Source organism: Nerophis ophidion, linkage group LG09 (genome assembly GCF_033978795.1).
Source record: "Nerophis ophidion isolate RoL-2023_Sa linkage group LG09, RoL_Noph_v1.0, whole genome shotgun sequence".
NCBI classification, from domain to species: domain Eukaryota; kingdom Metazoa; phylum Chordata; class Actinopteri; order Syngnathiformes; family Syngnathidae; genus Nerophis; species Nerophis ophidion.
In genome coordinates, this window is record NC_084619.1 from 24,186,159 (window position 1) to 24,210,170 (window position 24,012).

Consider the following 24,012-nt stretch of genomic DNA (forward strand, 5'->3'; position numbering starts at 1 on the left):
ATGAGGAACCATGTCGGTGACATCACAGCCAACAGTGCAACAACAAATGTCATCTTGTTTTTGCCTCCACAAAGGACGCCTTTGTCTCTCGGAGATTGGCTCCCAGGATTCGTCCTGTGAGTTGGAAGTGTGACGACACAGAACACTGACCTTCCTTTTCTCAAGTGAAATACTCTCTTTGTGGGTCTGAGGAGGACTGTGGGAGGGCGAAAGCTCAGAAAATCCCTTTGGTGTTGAACACTGATCACATAAGGAGCTAAAATAACACAGCAGTCTGAGTTCAAGACAAAGGCAAAGTCAAGTAAGGCAACGACTGTGGACGAACTGAGCTGCCATTTCACTAATTTGTGCTTGACTAATATAAAGAAGAACTCTTCATCCGAGTGGTTTTCCACACCTTTCACAGAGACACTCCACAGCCTTGTGTGGGTAATCCCTCTTATTGACCGTATCTACCATATAAAAATAAATGTTTCTATTAATTTCTATTAACTTCACCAACAGGGTTATTTTCTGTTCAACTGCTGGCCCCACTACACTATTAACTAGATCCACCACAGATTGACGCGCTAGCTGTTCAAAGTCAGGACCCAGGGTGGACCACTCATCTGTGCATCAGTTGGGGATGTCTCTTTGCTGCTGACTTATCCCCACTCAAGACGACCCCCTGCTGGCCTCACTATGGACTGGACTCTCACACTATTAACTAGATCCACTGGACAACCATTGCACCCAGGGCTCAGGGGTGAGGGTCCCCACATCTGCGGTCCCCTCCAAGGTTTGTCATTGTTTCCCATTGTGGGATCTGAGCCGAGGATGTCGTTGTGGCTTGTGCAGCCCTTTGAGACACTTGTGATTAAGGGCTATATAAATACACTTTGATTGATTTATTATTGATTGAGCTATTTTTTTTTTAATCAGAAGGACTACACCTTTCATTTTCCACTTTGCAGAGAGGTTTGCCTCTGAGGTCCACCTCAGAATACAAAACAATAGAAAGCCAATTAATTTCTGAGGGGTTCTCACACATGTTTTCATTGAGGGCCACATCGCCGTTATGGCTGTTATCAGAGGGCTGCTTGTAACAAATGTCACGGCCCTCTTTACGTTTATAATTATAAATCAGTAAGAATTACCTCATCATTAGGGCTGGGTAAAATAATCAACCTGTCAAACTTGGACTTGGATTTGTATTGTTTCTTCGTCGCAGAAAGAATTTGGGACGAGCCAGGCGTGAATTAAGGTACATTTTGATTTATTAACACTATAATTCAAAAAAGGCAAACAAAGGGCGCTCACAAGGAGGTACAAACACTTGGCTATGAAAAAACAAAAGACTAGCACAAATGCTACAAACTACAAACATGAAAAGAAAACACTTGTACTGTGGCATGAAAAAAGAAGACTAGCACAATGGCATGACTATTGACATGGAACAAAAACTTGCACAGTGGCATGAATAACAAAAACTTACGTGGCATGAGCGGAAGGGAAACTAGGCATGGCATGGCATGGAGGAATATCAGGAATATGTGAAGCTGCCAGACTAAACACTTTGCAACTACCGGTTTAAATAATACCAATGATAATGATTAACAGGTGTGAGAACTGAGGACCGGGGCGTGACTTGGAGACAAGGTGGAAAGTAATGAGTAGCAATGGTGACAAAGAAAACAAGGAAGTACAAACGCAAGAACTGAATGTCCAAAAAACTAAACATAACATGACCAAAACAAAACATGAACCATAGGCGTGACACAACCAATCGATTATGGATTCACAAAGCATGATATCCATTATTGGTTTTGTGTAAAAAAAAAAAAGCTATTTAGTTGGTTTAATAAAAAAAGGACATGTTATCTACTAGAGGTATCCTTAATTTACGTATGTCTGTGATACGGTGCAGTATAAAAAAATTAAATTTAAACCAAAACAAAAATAAAAGCCTTTTTAGGGTGCAGGGGGTGTCATTGGGAGGCCTGGCCTCCCTGCTAAATATAATGGTGGGGGAAATACTGTGGTTTCTCTTCTTGCGGCATTATAGAGCCATCCATCCACTTTCTATACCGTTCCATAGGCTGTCAGTTTTCACTTTAAAATAGTGTTGCAGGAAACTACAAAAAAACAAAGCATATTCAACACACCAGTTTGAACAAGATGCTTTCAAAAAACAACAATGAAGGAGCGAGAGGGTCTCTTATTTTTTTTTCTCAGTGTGAAGATTAATTTGTGTCATTTCTAGGTCACCAAATACAGTAAAGATGATAGGTCCCTTAACTGGAATCCCACCTGGCCGGGGAAACTAGTGAAAGTACTTTTAGCTACCTCCTTTCCCTAAATTAAAAAAAGTGTTAATACTGCAGGGTTGACATAGACACTATTGTTAATATATGCTTTTCTGGGTGGGCATGTGATGTTAGATTTCCCTGATTCCAGTCTCTTCAAATACTCTCAGAGAGAATCAGTGACTCTCTGAGGTACAAGGACATCCAGTTAAAGGCCTACTGAAATTAGATGTTCTTATTTAAACGGGGATAGCAGGTCCATTCTATGTGTCATACTTGATCATTTCGCGATATTGCCATATTTTTGCTGAAAGGGTTTAGTAGAGAACATCCACGATAAAGTTTGCAACTTTCGGTGTTAAAAGAAAAGCCCTGCCTCTACCGGAAGTCGCTGAAGATGACGTCACATGTTGAGAGCTCCTCACATATTCACATTGTTTATAATGTGAGCCTCCAACAAAAAGTGCTATTCGGACGGAGAAAACGACAATTTCCCCATTAATTTGAGCGAGGATGAAAGATTCGTGTTTGTGGATTTTGATAGCGACGTACTAGGAAAAAAGAAAAAAAAAAGTTTAAAAAATATAAAACGCGATTGCATTGGGACGGATTCCGATGTTTTTAGACACATTTAGTAGGATAATTCTGGGAAATCCCTTATCTTTCTATTGTGTTGCTAGTGTTTTAGTGAGTTAAATAGTACCTGATTGTGGAGAGACGCAGCCGACGGGCCGACAGCGGGCGGACAGAGGCGTTCTGGACCAGAATGGAGGCCAGGAGGCGGGGCATGCGGCGGCGAGGAGAGGCGTGACGCACACGGAGCGGCAGGACGGCAATCGGAGTCAGGTGCGTAGGACACACACCTGCTCACAATCTGCGCATCTGCTCCTAGACTTTAGAAGAGGCGAAGGGGGCACGATCGAGAGAGAGAGGAGGAAACCACTGCAACCCGACCACGACAACCGAGCACGACAAGATGAGTCCCCGCCACAGAGGCAGCAGCGCGACCAAGAAGCAGGACCGGCGCACTAGAAATGGGCGCGCCCGACTGTCCCGAAGAAAGGTTGTGCGAAATCCATCCATCCATCCATTTTCTACCGCTTATTCCCTTTTGGGGTCGCGGGGGGCGCTGGCGCCTATCTCAGCTACAATCAGGCGGAAGGCGGGATACACCCTGGACAAGTCGCCACCTCATCACAGGGCCAACACAGACAAACAGACAACATTCACACTCACATTCACACACTAGGGGCAATTTAGTGTTGCCACTCAACCTATCCCCAGGTGCATGTCTTTGGAAGTAGGAGAAAGCCGGAGTACCCGGAGGGAACCCACGCATTCACGGGGAGAACATGCAAACTCCACGGATTTGAACCCAGGACTGCAAATAATAAAAGTAAATCAAACCTGCTACGGCGTGTCGTGTGTCCAGTGTCACCGCAACCCACACGAGGACGGCTGGGAGTCCGTCACACTGACAGTCGGAGGTGTACGTCCGCGGGTGTCTCGACGCGCAGTGTCTCAGGGGAGTCGACGGCAGCTATGGACGGCACAAGCTCAGCTTTTCTCCGGTAAGAAGCGACTTTTTAACCACAATTTTGTCACCAAAACCTGCTGGTTGACATTTGCTTTTGATCCATGTTAGCTTGACCGCGCTTTGATCCATAGTAAATTTCCACCTGCAGGATTTTTAAACAAGGAATCACCGTGTGTTTGTGTGGCTAAAGGCTAAAGCTTCCCAACTCCATCTTGCTACTTTGACTTCTCCAATATTAATTGAACAAATTGCAAAAGATTCAGCAACACAGATGTCCAAAATACTGTGTAATTATGCCGTTAAAGCAGACGACTTTCAGCTGTGTGTGTGTGCAGCGCTCATATTCCTAACAGCCCGTGACGTCTTGCGTACACGTCATCATTACACAACATTTTTAAGACAAAACTCCCGGGAAATTTAAAATTGCAATTTAGTAAACTAAAAAGGCCGTGTTGGCATGTGTTGCAATGTTAATATTTCATCATTGATATATAAACTATCAGACTGCGTGGTGGGTAGTAGTGGGTTTCAGTAGGCCTTTAATTGGAACCCCACCTGGCCGGGGAAACTAGTGAAAGTACCTATAGCTACCTGCTTTCCCCAAATTAAAAAAAAGTGTCAATATTGCAGGGGTGGCAGAGACACTATTGTGGATATATGCTTTTCTGGGCGGCCATGTGATGTTAGATTTCCCTGATTCCAGTCTCTTCAAACACCCTCAGAGAGAATCAGTGACTCTCTGAGGTACAAGGACATCCAGTTAAGCATTAACACCATTTTATGGGTGCAGAAATAGAATCCCAAAACATCATTATGTATTCTACCGGCTGCTCTGCAGATAATGTCAAGGGACTTTCAAAGATTAAGTGAAAGACTCAAATTTGCATTTATGTCCTGGATGTCGAGCATGGCAGCAGCGGCGAGAACAACTCAGTTATTCTCCGCTCTATTGTCAGACTCCTCAGAGAGTAAAATGACAATACTGCAGTTGCCTTTCTGTGTCTTATCTCTCATATCTGACTTGTTCACTGTTATGACAGGAACAAGAAAGGCATTGAAATGGCAGTGCAAACATGGGGGAAAATGATGGCAATGATTTATGGCGCAATCTCTGAGTATCCCTCTTAATTAATATTGTGTCACGGTGTGCACATGCAACTTTGGAACAAGAAGACAGGAAATCTTTGATCATTTTCTAAAAGTGGCAAACAAATTCATCAAGAAGCTTTTAAGGTGTGCGCCTGAAGGGACGTGTAATTAAGTGAATGACACGGCATCTTTCTTTTTTTTTGGCGTCAATGTAGGGGTTTGTTTTTGCCACCTCTTGTGACTTGAATGGAAATGGGAGTGTTTTGTCTGGGTGAAGATCTATGATAACATTTAGCGGCGGCAGAGAGAGTTAATGGTAATATAATGTTTGACATTAACATTTGTGGCAGGTAGCAGCTGCTGTTGTGCGCCGGGGCCTTTTAACAGATGCACTGCAACTTCCACTAAGTGGAGAAAGTTGAGATTAATCTCCACCCTTGCTCAAGAAGAATCCTTCTAAATTAGCTAAAGGTCTAATTGCTTTATGATTTAGAAATATTGCTAAGAAAACTGCAAGTAGCAGGTCCATTTATACGGATGATCAATGCATCTTTCATGGGTTTGATGGATTTCCAATCGCATCTGAGAGCGACTTTGAAATCACCGTTTCTCTAATACGGAATTTCCTTGAATTGCCACAGGGTATATAGTATGCGCCTGCCTTGAATTACTGCCGGGTCAAACTCGCTTCGCAAAATAATCAGTAGTGCATGCTTAGTATTACCGCCTGGTCAAACTCGTGACGTCACGAGTGACACTTGCCCTGTCATCATTTTCAAAACGGAGGAGGCTGATTTCAATACCGGTAATTTGAAATCGCAACGAGGGAAGAAGATTAAGAGCTATTCAGTAGGATTTAAGGTCCAAGCTTACATCACACTCTAATTTTTACTGCATGCCTTTGGTGAGTGTGGGAGTGAGAAGAGATTTTAAAGTAATTAAAGCTGCAAGCAGCGTTGGTCGGGTCCGCGACTCAAGCCCTGGTCTTAGTCAGACCTACATAGAGGTTTTTATTTCATGTTTCTACGACTTTCCTATCAGAAGTTACAAGCAGTTTTGCTTGTGTTTTTTCCTAGGGGGCGTTAGAGCGCAATTTTGATTTTCAGGGTTTGTTTTTTTTATTAGATGGCAATTTTCACCAGTCCTGATGTGTGTTTAAAATTTGGTGAGTTTTAAAGCATGTTAAGGGGGTCAAATTACAGATCGGCGTTTCTGGATGTTGTTGATAAATGGCTTTCGCTTTGCCTAGTAGAGCTTTAACTTGCACTTTGAAGCATTTTAAGGGGGTCAAATTATAGCTCAAAGAGGCAAAAATGACATTTATTAGGAAACTTTGCGCAGGGTTTTTTTGAAGGCGAGTAAAATCAAAACCGGAGCAGTAATCAAAACTCTTTCGATAACTTTTAATCAGAATGGTTCAAACTCTCTCCTGTGCAAGTTTGAAGCTGAAACGACAAACGAGCTCAGAGGAGGATAACGTTTGAAAAAAGGTGACGGGTGTTTACAAATCTTTTATTTTGAAGGGGTAATTTTTTACTTCCTGTTGATTTTTGCTGAAGGATGTCAGTTATTAAAATGTAGGTCTAAATGAGACCTACATAGAGGTTTTTGTTTCAGGTCTCTCTGACATTCCTACCGGAAGTCCCGGCGGCAATTCAAGGAAATACGGTACTACCGCATGTACACCTGCACGATTGAGTTCAGCTCAGTTTCTGTTTATTTCAAACATGCATACGATACAAAATAATGCATCACACAATTCCAGTTGTTTCATTACAGCACGTCCGAAAAGGAGTAGGAAGAAGCACAGCTTGTTTAATCCTACCCCTTTTCATACCATGGCAATTTTATCAATTTTACCCCATTTCCTTGTTCTCTCTAACAGAACAGTGAACAAATAAATAATAAATACAAAAATATACCATAGTAAGCATACAAATATCCATCCATCCATCCATCCATTTTCTACCGCTTGTCCCTTTGGGGGTAGCGGGGGGGGGTCGCTGGAGCCTATCTCAGCTGCATTCGGGTGGAAGGCGGGGTACACCGTGGACAAGTCGCCACCTCATCGCAGGGCCAAAGCATACAAATATTAAATACATAAATACTCTTTGTCTCAATAAAAAAGGGAAAAAAGGGGTTCAAGATGTTCATCATAAATCTTGTTCTGTGTACTTTGTGAACACTCGTAGTTTGAACCATCTCCTAAACTGAATCATATTGGTGCTTTCTTCGATTTCTTTGGTTGATCCGTTCCATATTTTATTTCCACATACTGTTGTACTAAAGGTTTTAAGTGTTTTTCGAGCATACACATTTTTTAAATTAGATGTAACAATGTAATCAGGTCTGGGCAATGATTGACACTGTATCATCATATCGGTTTAGCAATATTCTGTTATTGTAGTTTGTAGAAGTGTGTCTGTAGAACTCAACTTTTTCTTATATATATGTATGCTCATTAAACAAACACTGCAAATGCTGCATTCAACAATGACCACAAACTGAAATTGCTTTGAAAATAAAAAGCAATGCCGGAGAAAGAAAGACATTCAGGACTGCAAGACTTGCTGACATAGCAATTTCTTTGTAAACCGGCATAGTGAGCAGCATAGAGATGATGTCAGAGCGGTCTGATTGGGTGCTTAGTCTTGAATGCCCTTTGTGTTCTTTGATGTTTCCCTGTTACACATGTTTATGTATGCTATGGCTATGAGGGTTTTTTTCCCTTGGCCTCGCTGTTTACCCGTTTCTCACCTTTTTTGTAAGGGGCGCCGGAAGTTGGCAGACCCATCAGCGATCCTGTTCTGTCTCCCTGTAATGTTTGTCTGCTCTTAGTGAACGCTAAAGGAGGATATAGGTAAGATAAAGCCAACATTCCACAGCCTTTTTGCCGTAACAGTAGTCTTATCAGATGTGGGACCTCTGTTGCAGTGTTTCCCACAGGACCTCAATCTAATTTTGGTGGTGGTAAGTAGATTAGGGGGCTACATAACGTCATGGTATGATTAGCATAATTGATCATAATACTTGTGCTTGTAATTTTAATGTTGGAGAGAGGAATAACACTGGTGGACAGACAAAAACTGACTAAAAAACATCAAAAGAAAAATTGCACACTGGTACCTCAATTCACGAGTAATTTGAGATACCAGCTGTCGCTCAGCTTTTTCTCATCCTTTAAGGGGGAACTGCATTTGTTTTATTTATTTTGTCTGTCATTCACAATCATTATGAAATACATGATGACATATGTCTTTTTAAGGCATTTTAACTTTAAATAAACATAAATAAAAGTGCGCTTACAGCGGAGCCAATAGGAGGTCCTCTATTCCGCCCATAAAACCCAATAAAAAAACATCTAAAAAGCACCAACAATACTCCATTTACATTTTGTGACTAAAATATTAAACAATTATTAGTGATATTGTTGTTATAAGCGTTAACGTAGACAAATTATTTATAGCGGCGCTGTGATCACTAGTGTTTGTGCCCATGTTTACATCATTGAGTGGTCAGCTACTTCCTTGCTTCCTTTGCTCGTGGAGGTTTGTTACAGATCATAAATCCTGCCTCCCACCTGGATAGTAGAAAGACGGGGATGTAATCAGACATGTTGGTACACTTCGACGGCCAATTTAGACCCGAAAATGTCAAAAACAACTTGAAAAGATGCTTGGTTCCACCCCCTTATTTTTCGCAAGGATTATGAGTCATTCTTCATCTAAACGGGAATATAACAAGATTCTAGCAGTCGGCATTCTAAAGACAGCAGACATTGTGCAGTCTGTGATGTTTTATTATGTTTGTTGGCTCTTATGAAGTTTTCACTAAATAGTAGTGGGGAAAAAAGCGAACGTTGTGATGTGTTTTTGAAATTAAAAATGATCAAAAACACGTAAACATTAAATTTTATAATGAACATGCCCGTTACTACATTAGATTTGTACATGTATCCTGTATATAAAACCTAATGTAGGTGTTTGCATGTTTGTTAAGGGCTTTTATAGGCAGAATACAGCCTATAGGTTCCATTGAAAGCAGACTTTTAATTGCATAAATGTACTATTTAGAATAAAAAAGTTTTTGTCTTACATAAGGATTGTGAATGATAGACAAAATTCCAGAAAAGTGCCTTTCCCCTTTAGGCTTGGAGCATATCTTGGATTACAAGCATTCTCACAGTCTGTTGAAGTCATATTTGTAAGAAGGTTACGCCGTTTTAGTAATATAGAGATAATATTTTGTTGCACATTATTGTTCGGGCTTTGTTTTACACAAGAAGTAAGCATATGTTTTGATTTGACAGTTGACGTTTCAACGCCCCTCAGAGATCGACACAATCCTGCCCTCCAACCATTGGAACTAAGAGCGTCAGTGCAAAGCAGAAGAAGTAGATGACCAAATCAGAGAAATACATCGTGAAAAATATGTCCTACTTGTTAGCAGCCTTGCCATAGCGTCAGTCTATGTCACACAAGCTGCAGCCAGCTACCGCGATATGCAACTACATATTCCCAAACAACAAACATTTTCTTTTTAAAAGGCATGTTACAAGTAAAAATTGTGGTATTTTGTGAGGGTCAAGCACAAATTGAATGTATTTCTCTGCTTTGAGATGTTCTGAGTTACGAGCTTGGTCGAGGAACACAACGTGCTTGTCAGTTGAGGTACTATCCATCCATCCATTTTCTACCGCTTATTCCCTTTTTGGAGTCGCGGGGGGCGCTGGCGCCTATCTCAGCTACAATCGGGCGGAAGGTGGGGTACACCCTGGATAAGTCGCCAGCTCATCGCAGGGCCAACACAGATAGACAGACAACATTCACACTCACATTCACACACTAGGGCCAATTTAGTGTTGCCAATCAACCTATCCCCAGGTGCATGTCTTTGGAGGTGGGAGGAAGCCGGAGTACCTGGAGGGAACCCACGCATTCACGGGGAGAACATGCAAACTCCACACAGAAAGATCCCGAGCCTGGATTTGAACCCAGGACTGCAGGAACTTCGTATTGTGAGGCAGATGCACTAACCTCTGTCCCACCGTGAAGCCCCAGTTGAGGTACTACTGTACATTAAAAAAATACTAAATGCAAAGTTTCTTTCGTCATTTTTTTTTCGTCATTTTTGTAATATGACAAACATGCAGCGCCTGCTGCTCATTGACCAGACCATGTTTTTTTGTTCAAGCAGGGCTATTCAAATATCAGTTAATTGTTTTAGCGGCCACATTTCCAGACTGCTATGAACCGACGTCTAACTTCACTATTAGTCTTATTTTGAAAGCCAGCATCCTCTGTTGTCAGAGTTAAAAATTAAAGAAACAACATTTTAAAAACCCAACAACATTATGATTTGTGCAATTTCAGAATGTGTTTGTTCTATTTTTAAACAAAGAAAACAATCTGAAGTTGTCTTTATTTTCAAGTTATCGTGCTGTGATTTTACCAGTCCGGCCTACTTCGGAGTAGATTTTTCTCCATGTGACCCCCGACCTAAAATGAGTTTGACATCCCTGCGTTAATGTTTTTGCAGCAAATTCCTAAAATTACAATAGAACGCTCCTGTGGTACCAGTGTAATCATATTGGTAGATCCTTGCATTGAACTTTTAACCTCCTAAAGACCAACGTCCACAGCAGTGAACATTTGTATTTTACATGTTGCGGTCAATAGTATTCTATCTTGTCGTTATTTATATTTTCTGAATAAATTATGTGATAATGTTCATCAGTCAACTCATTGGTGTTAATTTTCAATATATCAAGATAAAAAAAACTACACCTAAAATCAAATTACAGTATGTTATTTATGGAGTTTGATCATCTTCCTCCACTGATGTACTAACATCAGTGGAGGAAGATGATTTATTTGAACATATGTAGCCTCTTCTACAAAGATACAAGTAATTGTTATTATGACATCCAGTTTCTTTCATTCAAAAATGTCAGGTTAATTTTTATACTTAGCAAACTCATCCCGCCTGATTCGGCCCCCGGGCCGTACGTTTGACACCCCTGCATTAACGTCCCTCCCATGTTTTGAAGTGAACTCGCTAGTTGAATAGTCCTGTGCTTAAGTCTCCAAAGGTGTCCAATAAGACCACAAAAAGTCACTAGATTTGTTGTGTTGCTTTGAAAAAAAATGTTTTTAAAGTATCTAGATTCCTCTTGCAACATCTTCTTAATCTCTGGCAGACCAGGTGCTTATGAGCTGTGTGAGAAGTGGAGGTGCGACGCATACCGCCACCTGCTGTACAGCATTGTAATGAAAATCTACATTCACAGACATTCCCAATTCTGTTGGGTTTATGACTGAATGTGAACAGGGAGCGCCAAATCTATTTGTGGTGGCTGGTGTTGTAACGACGCCAATATTTTGGTACCGGCAACGATACCAAAATTAATTTGATACTTTTCTAAATAAAGGGGACCACAAAAAAATTGCATTATTGGCTTTACTTTAATGCGATGAGGTGGCGACTTGTCCAAGGAGCACACCGCCTTCTGCCCGATTGTAGCTGAGATAGGCACCACCAAAGGGAATAGGCAGTAGAAAATGGATGGATGGATGGGCTTTATTTTAACAAAAAATCTTAGGGTAAATTAAAGATACTGTATGTTTCTTATTGCAGTTAAGTCCTTAAATAAATAGTGAACATACAAGACAACTTGTCTTTTATTAGTAAGTAAACAAACAAAGGGTCCTAATTAGTCTGCTGACATATGCAGTAACATATTGTGTCATTCATCATTCTATTATTTTGTCAACATTATTAAGGACAAGTGGTAGATAATGGATTATTAATCTACTTGTTCATTTACTGTTAATATCTGCTTACGTTCTCTTTTAACATGTTATTTCTACACTATTGTTAAAATTTAATAATCACTTATTCTTCTTTTATTTGGATACTTTACATTTAGTTTTGGATGATACCACAAATTTGGGTTATAATCCGATACCAAGTAGTTACAGGATCATACATTGGTCATATTCAAAGTCCTCATGTGTCCAGGGACATATTTCCTGACTTTCTAAACATAATATACATTTTACAAAAACGAAAAATGTTGTGATGCCAAAAAATATCAAAGTAATCATAGTAGTATCGACTGGATATGTGCCTGTACTTGGTATCATTACAATGGATGTTAGTTAACATTTTGACGTTAGTGAGCAATGCTGTGTAGTGAGGCATGTTTAGCTATTCCTCGTCCTGCAGGGATGGTACTTGTAAGAAACTTACTTTACTTGTCGCCATGGAGACCAGGATCAGCGATTAGGAAATCGCTAAATCCCTACCAACGGCGGATGGACGTTAGCCGCTAGCTAGCTAGCAATGCAATAAAGCATCTATTCATGAGGGCGTTTAAGCGTTATTACTTCACCTTCATCTTTATTGACAAAATTCGTCCGTTCTCCCTTTGCTATCTACACGATGTGTCTGCTTCGAAGTACTCTGTGATTGTGTGCCGCCAAACATGCTCCTCTGCTCGTAAACCAGCTATGCCACGACGTAACGATAACGAGGGCGCCGCGGGATGCGGGACCGGTACTTTTCAGAGGCGATTTAGTACTGAAAATGATTCATTGGTATTGCGGTACTATACTAATAGCGGTATACCGTACAACACTAGGGGTGGCCAAATGTATTTGTCGCGGCCTGCAAAGGAAACGGTGTAATTTCAAAGCAACTGTGCTTCTGAGGGCCTTGAGATGACATCTGTTGTTGCTGAAGTGTGTTGGAAGACACAATGCATCGCCAGTTCGGCTGAAAATACCGGAGTTCAAGCTGTGTCTCATGTCTATGTCCATCAGTCAGCTTGCCCATGTCAGCACTTCTCTCCTCCTTTGACAATCCCCACAATATCATGTGCTTGTGGAGCTCACGTTGCATGCTGGGTGGACCTTTGAGCCAAGATCCCCTTTGGCCGCAGCACCACTTATCTCTCCAACTATCTTTGCCCGCTGTCCTCCAAATATTCTCGGCGCCTCGGGGCAGCACAGAACCCAAAATAACAAGACATATCAGCACTTTGATCTGCATCCCCAAGCAAGCTGTGACACTTGTGCAGCTGCTCCGAGACCACTTACAGGCACACAGAGGATGGAGAGACTATATATATAAAAATATATATAGTTGGCAAAAGACCTTTCACCTCCAGTGATATGAGTTCAGACGGAGCCAGACTTGGATAAGAGCGCCCAGTGACAGGGGAGAACTTTAACTGTCCTTCAGATATACAGAATAGGGAACTGAACCGACCACGTACTGTTAATAAACTATGATAAACTAAAATATGTCCCTGAACACATGAGGACTTTGAATATGACAAATGTAACTACTTGGTATCAGACTGATACCCAAATGTGTGGTATCATCAAAAACTAACGTAAAGTATCAAACAACAGAAGAATAAGTGATTATTATATTTTAACAGTAGTGTAGATAGAACATGTTAAAAGACAAAATAACCAGATATCAACAGTAAATTAACAAGTAGATTAATAAATAATCTTCTACCACTTGTTCTTAATAATTTTGACAAAATAATAGAATGGAAAATGACACAATATGTTACTGCAAATGCCAGCAGACTAAATAGGAGTCTTTGTTTGTTTATTTACAATAACAATATAAGCAAATTTTGGACGAATAAAGGACATGCATTCAAGTAAAACATTGGAAAAAAATGCACGACATGCAGTACTGATGAATAAAATTACATTTAAATCCAAATATTATTGTGTGTAATGTACTGCAATTATCGCGATTAGTCAAGATCCAAAAATGTGATTAATCTGATATATAAAAAAATAATAATTTCAGAGCATTACTATTAATACAACATATGACAATGTAACAATATCAACAAAACATCAAAATTATTTCCTTCTATTACATAAAATTATCTGGGTAAAAAGTCAATAGTGCAAAATAACTAAAAAACTAAGAAAAAATACTTTTATCAACAAAGTCTTTCTGTTACCATAAAATATTCCCTGAGTTTGTAAACAATATAAAAATATATACATAACACTGTCAGCAAACTATGAATATGAATATGATATCTCAGCTGCATTGGAGCGGAAGGCGTGGTAAACAAAAACAGATATTTATGCAAATGAACATGGTATAAACCTGACAAATATCAATCTTAAGCACACTAAAATCTAATAGTTTGATTTAGTGCTTTATATGATCAGATTAATCACACTTTTGAGTTTGGATTCATCATGATTAATCACAGGTTATGACTCACTGGTGTGATTCAAATTTATTAAAAAAAAAAAGCCCAATACTTGGACTGAAATGTATTTTTATTTTCCAAATGATACAGGAACATATTTTAAAAGCTTTTACTTGAATGCATGTTATTTGTTTGTTCAAAACTTGGTAACAATTTTAATGTAAGACCAGTAAGGGTGAGTTTTGAAGTGAAATCCCCAGTCATAATGTGTCCTCAGTCATCTTTGCACTGACGGATTCAATGACCTGATCACTGGCCGTATAATAGCTTAATCTGCGGTTGTAAATGGCCGTATAATAGCTTAATCTGCGGTTAAGGCATGTTTGGTAGAAATAAATTGTGTGATTATTATGCAATATTTTTTTTAGATTAATCACATGAGATAACTCAATAATTTTGACAGTTTTATAGTGTAAATATATCTAGATCGAGTCGCCCACTCTTAGTCCATATGTAATGGCTTGTTCCTCAGCACCGTCACCCCTCCAAACAAAGTGATTATATCCAGCCAAACATCAATCTTCGTCCGTTTACTCATGGTCAAGTCAAAACAATACAATAACAATTGTTGTCAAGATAGCACCATGTTAGGCTGAATCTGTCATAATGCATGTATTATGTTTAAAGGCCTACTGAAATGAGATTTTCTTATTTAAACGGGGATAGCAGGTCCATTCTATGTGTCATACTTGATCATTTCGCGATATTGCCATATTTTTGCTGAAAAGATTTAGTAGAGAACATCCACGATAAAGTTTGCAACTTTCGGTGCTAAGAGAAAAGCCCTGCCTCTACCGGAAGTCGCAGACGATGACGTCACATGTTTGATGGCTCCTCACATATTCACATTGTTTTTAATGGGAGTCTCCAACAAAAAGAGCTATTCGGACAGAGAAAACGACAATTTCCCCATTAATTTGAGCGAGGATGAAAGATTCGTGTTTGAGGATATTGATATAAACGGACTGGAAAAAATAAGAATAAAAATAAATAACGAGTTTAAAAAAAAACGTGATTACATTGGGACGGAGTCCGATGTTTTTAAACACATTTACTAGGATAATTCTGGGAAATCCCTTATCTTTCTATTGTGTTGCTAGTGTTTTAGTGAGTTAAATAGTACCTGATAGTCGGAGGTGTACGTCCACGGGTGTCTTGACGCCATGTCTCAGGGGAGTCGACGGCAGCTATGGACGGCAAAATACTGTATAATTATGCGGTTAAAGCAGACAACATTTAGCTGTGTGTGTGTGCAGCCCTCATACTTCCTAAAAACGCGTGACGTCTTGCGTACACGTCATCATTACGCGACGTTTTCAAGACGAAACTCCCGGAAAATTTAAAATTGTAATTTAGTAAACTAAAAAAGCTGTATTGGCATGTGTTGCAATGTTAATATTTCATCATTGATATATAAACTATCAGACTGCGTGGTGGGTAGTAGTGGGTTTCAGTAGGCCTTTAATCTGTTATCAATTACAATATATAGTCAATATACGAATATGGTTACATTTCAAGGAAGTGTAGATGTAGCACCTCAGATCAAGGTTTCAATGTTGACATAGACCGGGGGTCAGCAACCCGTGGCTCTGGAGCTGCATGCGGCCCTGGAGCATTTCTAAAAAAGGATTGAAAATGAAAAAAGAGGGGAGAAAAATATATTTTTCGTTTCAGTATGTTTTTTGGTTGAGGACAAACATGACACAAACCTTCCCTTGTTAGAAAGCCCACTGTTTATTATGTTTGTGTGTATGCTTCACTGATGAGAGTATTTGGTGAACATCGTTTTGTCCTAATAATTTTGTCGGTTCTTGAACTCACCGTAGAGTGCACTGTGATGCAACAGTTTGTTTACATGTAAAATCTTCCACTCCTTCTTTGTCTCATTTTGTCCACCAAATCATGCTGTGCGTGAATGCACAAAGGTGAGCTTTGTTGATGTTATTGGCTTGTCGGAGTGCTAATCCGGCATATTTGGTCAGTGCATGACTGCAAGATAATCAATGCTAAAATGCTATTTGGACTAGCTGTATGTACATATTGCATCATTATGCCTCGTTTGTAGGTGTATTTGATCACATTTAATTTCCGTTATTTATGTCCTCTGTGTATTTAATATATATTTGCATGTCTCATGACACATTATCGGTATGTAATATTGGCTGCATTTCTGATAGTTGTTTGTGTGCAATGTTGTTCCAGACCACAGCAAAGATTACCTAGCTTGCCAAATATTGTAATAAATCTATTAAAAGAAGGCAGTCTGCCGTTTCCTTTAACTTGGACACACACATCTATACCTTTGGCCAATAAAAGGCAGTCATTTTCAGGAGTTATCTCACCTTCTGAGTAGCCTCTGATTTACTAATGGTTTCTAATGTTGTAAAAATGTGTAGAATAAATACTAAATTTAAATATTTCTGTCAACGAAGATTTGCTTCAGCCTGAAACACATAGTCATTTTGATAGTAGGCTATTATAGCTAATATAGACACGTATGTCATGTGTTGCCTTCATTATAACACTTATATGAGGCTTTTCATTTTTTCCGACTCCTGATTAGTTTTTTGTATTGTTGGTCCAATATGGCTCTTTCAACGTTTTGGGTTGCCGACCCCTAACGTGGACTGATGATCTCGCTGCAGCACTCCAGTGTCTCAAACAACATGATACATGTCGCGAGTTGTGACTTTGCAACAGAGGCGCTGCGCCGCGTGACATTGCTGAGGTCATTCTTTTGCAACGCCTGCTGCAGAAGACTACAGACCTGCCAGTGAATAACTCACGGCCAAGTTGTTTGCCGCAGGACACAATCACTGCACTGATAACATGTGCGAGGACGCGCAGATTCACACCCTGCCAACACTGGTAAGGTCGTAAAAGACGACGTGCTCTCTGAAATATAAAAATAACACAGATTTTCTTTAGTTTTTAAAAAAAACAAAAAAAAAACAGACACATTGGAAAAGTAACAAACACAACAAACACAACTGCACAGGTCGCCATGCCCTGCCCAGGTTGCTTTTGTGGTATCTATGCACTTTTGCAATGGTCAATGGGCCCCATTTAGCAATATGTTCCTAACTTTTCCCCTTATCTTTCTTCCTAAGAGGAGTCCATTCAAATCCATGACGTGTTCTTAAATGCCCAAATTATTCCCACCTGCTGTTCTTAAGTTGGTGAATGCCAAATGATTAGCGCGTGCGTGTCTATCGTAATTTGCATATAAACACACCCGTATTCCCCCAATATGCATATGTAAATTCCCTTAATTCTGTAATTTGCATAGGTAAACGCCCATAATTCCCCATATAAGGGCACAATTCTGGCGGTAAAGCCCAACATCAAAAACACGGAGAAAAGACAAACAGATTACAGAAGAAAAAATTTTATAATCCCGTGGTGGAAACAGTGACGTGCTGTCAGGAGAGGCAAGTGAGGCAGGGCCTCACCTGCCACCAGGTGGCTTAACCATGAGATGTTCCAAAACGAAGTAATAAAATAAAATATGTTTTAATATTTCTCTTTTGGTTTATGCTTTCTATGTGATTTTGGTGTGATTCCTGTATATTTTGGTAATTTTCATGGTCAAAATCGCAGAAATGTTGTGTTTCCTGATCAAAACGACGCAGTAGACTAGAAGTGAGGGAACTTGTCAGGCTTAAGAACAAATAAGCCTCTGGAGCCCTCATAGATTTTGTTCTTACCTACGAACAAATCCCAGCTAAGAATGGTAAATGGTTTTACCTGTATACGGCTTTTCTACCTTTTTTTTAAGGAACTCAAAGCGCTTTCACACTATTTCCACATTCACCCATTCACACACGCATTCACACATTGATGCAAAGCGCTAACCAGGACCCATCAGGAGCAAGGGTGAAGTGTCTTGCTAAAGGACACAACGAACGTGACTAAGATGGTAGAAGGTGAGATTGAACCAGGAACCCTCAGAATGCTGGCACGGCCACTCTCTCAACTGCGCCACGGTGTACCCGAAAACATTGGGAATACAAAAATCTCCTTGAAGAGGAGCATTATCACAATTTCAGAATGGTTAAAACCAATAAAAATCAGTTCCCAGTGGCTTATTTTATTTTTCAAGTTTTTTTCAAAATTGTACCCATCACGCAATATCTCGAAAAACTACTTCAAAGTGCATGATTTTCACCATCGCTATATCCACCCGTCCATTTTCCTGTGACGTCACTGCGTGATGCCAATACAAACAAAAATGGCGGATAGAGCAGAAAGATATTGCGACATTAGCTCGGATTCAGACTCAGATTTCAGCGGTTTAAGCGATTCAACAGATTACGCATGTATTGAAACTGATGGTTGGAGTGTGGAAGCAGATAACGAAAAATAAATTGAAGAAGAAACTGAAGCTATTGAGCCATGTCACGACAGACAACGACAACGAGGATGAATTCGGCGATCGCCTTCTAACCAACGATTGCATCTTTTGACCACTGGTGCAACTTGAATCCGTCGATTGGTATGTGTTTGTTTGGCATTAAATGTGGTTGAAGGGAAAGGCTGGATGCAAATATAGCTACAAATGAGGCATGATGATGCATATATGTTCATACAGCTAGCCTAAATAGTATGTTAGCATCGATTAGCAGGCAGTCATGCCGTGAGCAAATATGTCTGATTAGCACATAAGTCAATAACATCAACAAAACTCACCTTTGTGATTTTGTTGACTTTATCGTTGGAAATGCATCTGCTTTGAGTGTCGCAGGATATCCACACATCTCTGTCGTAGCATCGTTATCGTCAGTAGCGATGCTACGACGGAACAGAACAAATGAGGGACTTTCGCAACTTGAATCCGTCGATTGGTATGTGTTTGTTTGGCATTAAATGTGGGTGGAGGGAGAGGCTGGATGCAAATATAGCTACAAATGAGGCATAATGATGTAATATGTACATACAGCTAGCCTAAATAGCATGTTAGCATCGATTAGCATGTTGTGACCATTGATATGTCTGATTAGCACACTCCACGTAAGTCAACTTGAATACGTCCCTGTTCATGTTGTTACACCCTCCGACGAGGCATGATGTCTCCAAGGTATGGAAAACAGTCGAAAAAATGGAAAATAACAAAGCTGATTTGACTTGGTGTATGTAATCAATCAATCAATCAATCAATGTTTACTTATATAGCCCTAAATCACTAGTGTCTCAAAGGGCTGCACAAACCACAACACAAACCACTACGACATCCTCGGTAGGCCCACATAAGGGCAAGGAAAACTCACACCCAGTGGGACGTCGGTGACAATGATGACTATGAGAACCTTGGAGAGGAGGAAAGCAATGGATGTCGAGCGGGTCTAACATGATACTGTGAAAGTTAAATCCATAATGGATCCAAAACAGTCGCAAGAGTCCAGTCCAAAGCGGATCCAACACAGCAGCGAGAGTCCCGGTCACAGCGGAGCCAGCCGGAAAACATCCCAAGCGGAGGCGGATCAGCAGCGCAGAGATGTCCCCAGCCGATACACAGGCGAGCAGTACATGGCCACCGGATCGGACCGGACCAGAGAAAAAGAAAAGAAACGACAGATCAACTGGTCTAAAAAGGGAGTCTATTTAAAGGCTAGAGTATACAAATGAGTTTTAAGGTGAGACTTAAATGCTTCTACTAAGGTGGCATCTCGAACTGTTACCGGGAGGGCATTCCAGAGTACTGGAGCCCGAAATGAAAACGCTCTATAGGCCGCAGACTTTTTTTGGGCTTTGGGAATCACTAATAAGCCGGAGTCCTTTGAACGCAGATTTCTTGCCGGGACATATGGTACAATACATTCGGCAAGATAGGATGGAGCTAGACCGTGTAGTATTTTATACGTAAGTAGTAAAACCTTAAAGTCACATCTTAAGTGCACAGGAAGCCAGTGCAGGTGAGCCAGTACAGACGTAATGTGATCAAACTTTCTTGTTCTTGTCAAAAGTCTAGCAGCCGCATTTTGTACCAACTGTAATCTTTTAATGCTAGACATGGGGAGACCCGAAAATAATACGTTACAGTAATCGAGGCAAGACGTAACAAACGCATGGATAATGATCTCAGCGTCTTTAGTGGACAGAATGGAGCGAATTTTAGCGATATTACGGAGATGAAAGAAGGCCGTTTTAGTAACGCTTTTAATGTGTGACTCAAAGGAGAGAGTTGGGTCAAAGATAACACCCAGATTCTTTACTGTGTCGCCTTGTTTAATAGTTTGGTTGTCAAATGTTAGAGTTGTATTATTAAATAGACGTCGGTGTCTAGCAGGACCGATAATCAGCATTTCCGTTTTTTTGGCGTTGAGTTGCAAAAAGTTAGCGGACATCCATTGTTTAATTTCATTAAGACACGCCTCCAGCTGACTACAATCCGGCGTGTTGGTCAGCTTTAGGGGCATGTAGAGTTGGCTGTCATCAGCATAACAGTGAAAGCTAACACCGTATTTGCGTATGATGTCACCTAGCGGCAGCATGTAGATGCTGAAGAGTGCAGGGCCAAGGACCGAACCCTGGGGAACTCCACACGTTACCTTAATGTAGTCCGAGGTCACATTGTTATGGGAGACACACTGCATCCTATCAGTAAGATAAGAGTTAAACCAAGACAGAGCTAAGTCTGACATACCAATTCGTGTTTTGATACGTTCTAATAAAATATTATGATCGACGGTATCGAAAGCAGCGCTAAGATCGAGGAGCAGCAACATAGATGACGAATCAGAATCCATCGTTAGCAATAGACCATTAGTCATTTTTGCGAGGGCTGTCTCCGTGGAGTGATTTGCCCTGAAACCGGATTGAAAGGTTTCACATAGATTGTTAGACGCTAAGTGTTCATTTAACTGCTCCGCAACAATTTTTTCGAGGATTTTTTAAATAAACGGAAGGTGAGACACCGGTTGGTAGTTTACCATGAGGTCAGGATCGACGTTAGGTATTTTAAGAAGAGGATGAATAACCGCTTTTTTGAATGCTAGGGGAACAGTGCCCGAGAAAGTGATAAGTTTATAATATTTAGCACTGATGGACCTAATAATACAAAGAGCTCCTTGATCAGTTTCCCAGGAAGTGGGTCAAGTAAACATGTTGTTTGTTTTATTCCATTTACACGTTGAAACAATTCCTCTAATGTTATTTCCTCAAAACGAGAGAAACTATTTTGGAGGGCAGTATCCGCCGTATATACAATCGTATCTGTGTTAATAGAACCCAGTTGTAGCTGGGACACATTGTCTTTAATCTCCTTTCTAATGACTTCAATTTTCTAACTAAAGAATTGCATAAAGTCATCAGCTGAGTGGGTGGAGCTACTGGAAGGAGTCCCTTGTTGGGTTAGCGATGCTACCGTACTAAACAAAAATTTAGGATCGTTTTTATTACGGTGGATGAGATTTGAGTAATATTTAGCTTTAGCTAAGGTAAGCATGCGTTTATAAGTTATTAAACCATCACTCCATGCTTGATGGTGCACCTCAAGTTTAGTCGTGCGCCATTTGCGTTCCAGCTTTCTACATAATCATTTTTGAGCTCTAGTCTCTTCTGTAAACCACGGGGTACGCTTTTTTGGAGCCTTTTTTAACTTTAGCGGTGCTATGTTATCAATGGTTTCGCGCAGGGCGTCGTTAAAGTTGTTAGTGAGGTTATCAATAGAGCCCACATACTTTGGGAATGGTGCCATTACCGAGGGCAGTAGGTCAGCAAGAGTTGTTGTTGTGGCCGTATTAATGTTGCGGCTGCTATAGCAGTTATTATTATTATTAGTTCGACGAACATGCGTCTGAACCTCTAATTTTATAAGGTAATGATCGGACAATACTTTAGTATACGGGAGTATCGTAACTTTGGAAACGGTGATACCCCTGACAAACACTAGGTCTATCGTATTACCGTTGCGATGTGTGGGTTCATTTATTATTTGTGTGAGACCACAGCTATCAATTATAGTCTGGAGCGCTACGCACGATGGGTCCGATGGGGTTTTCATATGGATATTAAAGTCCCCCATTATGATTATATTATCGGCGTGTGTCACTAGATCAGCAACGAACTCTGAGAATTCATTGATAAAGTCCGAATAGGGCCCTGGGGGGCGGTAGATAACAGCCAGGTGTAGAGGCAGCGGTGTGACAGACCTCATAGTAAGCACCTCTAACGATTTATGTTTATTATTTATGTTAGGACTAAGGTTAAAGTTTTCGTTGTATATTAGTGCAACCCCCCAACCCCTTTTAAGAGGACGGGCAATATGCGCATGTGTAAAGTTAGGAGGATATGCCTCATTTAGCGCAAAAAAGTCGTTTGGTTTAAGCCAGGTTTCGCTGAGACTGATGACGTTAAGATTGTTGTCTCTGATGATATCATTAACTAACAACGTTTTGGGAGACAATGATCTTATGTTAAAAAACCTATATTATAGGTAGTGGGCTATTTTAGGGAATTTTTTATCAAATTATCCGTAGTAGCAATATTAATAATGTTGTGTTTATTTACCCAGTGCATTTAGTATAATTACGACCATATCAAGGAATTGATACGACGGGAATTTTCCGATTGTTTGTTTGTTGCTTTGATAAACTGCACACATCATAGTTAGCCACCTCAGTAGAACACATGTCCAACTCTGAAACAATCAAAGCAGAAAAAACTTGTTCTAATTTAATTGACTCCTTACCCAGACCAGTAGTCTCGCATCTTCCATTTAAATCCGGCTTCAGGATGAAGGGAAGTTGTGTTCTGTGGGGATTAGCCTTCTGCTTTGTTTTTAGCCCCGCTCGGCATCCGCGTTTCCGATCACACCGCTGGTGTCTGCTCCGTTGACGGGCCCCGCTGCTACTATACTCCCCTGCTTCACAGGCCCCTGGATGTAGCTGCCGAAGTATTCCCGTGCCAGTTAGCAGGTCTAGCAAGCACGCGTAATGTGTTTGAGAAAATGGCGGGTTGCTTCCTGTTGTGCTGTTACGGGTGAAAGGTCAATGCTCCGACAGCGAACAATTGAAAGGCGTTTAAATCGCCAAATTCACCCTTTTAGAGTTCGGAAATCGGTTAAAAAAACATATGGTCTTTTTTCTGCAACATCAAAGTATATATTGACGCTTACATAGGTCTGGTGATAATTTTCCCCTTTAAAAACTTCTTAAGTGGGCCTAGGAACAAAATTGTTCTTAGGAACGTTTGCTGAATGCGGCCCAATGAGTAGAGGCAGCGATACAACCACAGCACAACTTTGCTGGGTCTTTGTAAGGAAAAGCAGCAAAGACTAACGACAAGGATCTCTATGCCAGTCCTTGTTTCCGTGGCAACAGGCATATTGACATGCTGCAATGCCGTGCTTCTGGAAATTGGCAGGCTTCCAGGAAGCACCCTGCCCGCACGGCGAGCTCACATTCTCCCGTCCTTCCGCTTCACACAATTCCTGTCATCCCTTGGCCGTCTTCAGAGGAGCGAATGACCCGCGCGGATTGTGCATTTGTTGTTGCGCCAGAGCAAAAAACATAGCATGAGGGGAGGGCCGCGCGTCACGCAGCGCTCGCATGCAATGATGAATAGAGCGAAAGGTGATCCTCGTGTTACGTTACAAGAACATAGCTGGAGAGGAGGGTGGGGGAGGAGGGCTCGGGCTCGTCACCGACAGATGGATAAACCCAGGAGAGGAATCCGTGCCAAGCGCCAACTGTATCAGCGGCTTGCCGGGGCACGAAAATGTCAGCCGTCAGTGACGAGCCACGCGTTCCCTGCTATTTATATAATCCACCATGTGCTGCATGTACACATAAGGCCTTGAGAACGGGAACGGCAGGCGTTGAGGGTAAGAGCACTACCGGGCAGAG

At 40.8% G+C, this 24,012-nt stretch overlaps 1 long non-coding RNA gene across 1 annotated transcript; it reads right to left on the reverse strand.

Moving 5' to 3' along the window:
• Window positions 1–1,232: 1,232 nt before the first annotated feature.
• Window positions 1,233–23,629, reverse strand: LOC133558786 (uncharacterized). Its single transcript, XR_009807996.1, has 4 exons — window positions 22,857–23,629; window positions 15,704–15,785; window positions 15,291–15,354; window positions 1,233–2,114 (listed from the first exon to the last, which is right to left on the reverse strand). It is a non-coding gene; the product is annotated as an uncharacterized LOC133558786 (long non-coding RNA).
• Between the last annotated feature and the right edge of the window lie 383 nt (window positions 23,630–24,012).